We start from the raw sequence: 1,321 nt of genomic DNA, 5'->3' as shown, positions 1-1,321 counted from the left end.
TGCCAGCCCTGAGTAAGTAGGCTCAAAGGAACAGGGTTGGAAATGCCTAGCACTAGCATTCCAGAAGGACATTCAATAGTACTACTTCAGCTCACATGCTTAACTACTAAGGCATCAGAGAAGTATATAAACAACCTACTTCTAGGCTGTGCGCATGTTTCCTATCCACACTTCACTGTTTGACTGTAATGTAACGGGGGGAGAGAGGGCAGAGACCATGGCACCAGCTCCAGATACTGACCGTGGGGTGGAGGTTGGTTCAGCACAAAAATAGCAGCAGCTGTGCTACAGCCTCTGATGCTTCCCTGTGACTCTCCTGCCAGAGTGCTCATGGGCCCAGTTATGCCTATGCTGCTCAAGCCCCCAATTACTTTTTGTGTAAGGAGGAGTGAATTTGTCCTAAAAATAACCAGGGTTGACCTAAGACACAGCCAATGAATAAAGCCCCCACGCCTGGAGCAACCTAAATGGCTTCCACTAAAAAATAAAAATAAAAAATAAAAAAGTAGTTTTATACTACAAATAGTCATGAAGAAAAGCACAAAACTGCAATTAGTGTAATAACCACAGGGGCAGCTGCCGGAATCAGCAGACAGCATGAATCAGAAACAGTTTTGAGAGGTATAAACTGCATGTATCTCAATTAGTGCCAAGTGCATAAGGGTCCGTTCTAAGGGTCCTTACTACCCACAGTGTTGTAAAGGACTGTGGTATAGTGGGAGAAAAGTACATTGTTCCCAGCCTACCTGCCTGGACATAGGCAACTCATAGGGAAGCACAGGGGGGCACAGGCCCCCCTTCCCCCCTGAGACTGGCCACTGCCACCGCTGGCTTCTGCGGGCAGTTGCTGCTCACCACCGCCCCTGCCAGCACTGCTGCCAGCTTCTGCGGGTGGTGGCCAATCACAACCTTCTGCCTGCCCATGCCACTGCCAGCTTCTGCGGGCAATTGCTGCTCGCCACCCGGCCGCCAATGCTGCCACCCACAAATTGTGCCCCCCCAGTCTTGGGAGGCACCAGTAGTTCATGTGTCTGGATATGCCTGGTTATGTAGCTGATCCTTTTCTACTCTGTAGGCCTCTCCAGACTTGAAGAGGAGCTCTAATGCCATTCCTAAGGAAGAAGATGTATTATTACCCCTTCCACTCTAGGATGGGAAGGCTCCCCCTTACTATCCTATTCTAAGATGGCCAAAAAGCCATGGTTCAAAGAATAAAACTTTATGGGGAGTTACATGTCATAGTGCACCTACAGCCTTAACCTACTCTTGAAAGTAAGTGCTGTGAAATGGTCTAAACAGAATCTACGTGTACCTATATACA

The sequence above is a fragment of the Gavialis gangeticus genome, unplaced genomic scaffold, assembly GCF_001723915.1.
Source record: "Gavialis gangeticus isolate Ggan-Ray unplaced genomic scaffold, GavGan_comp1, whole genome shotgun sequence".
NCBI lineage: Eukaryota > Metazoa > Chordata > Crocodylia > Gavialidae > Gavialis > Gavialis gangeticus.
Note: the sequence above shows the minus strand (reverse complement) of the source record.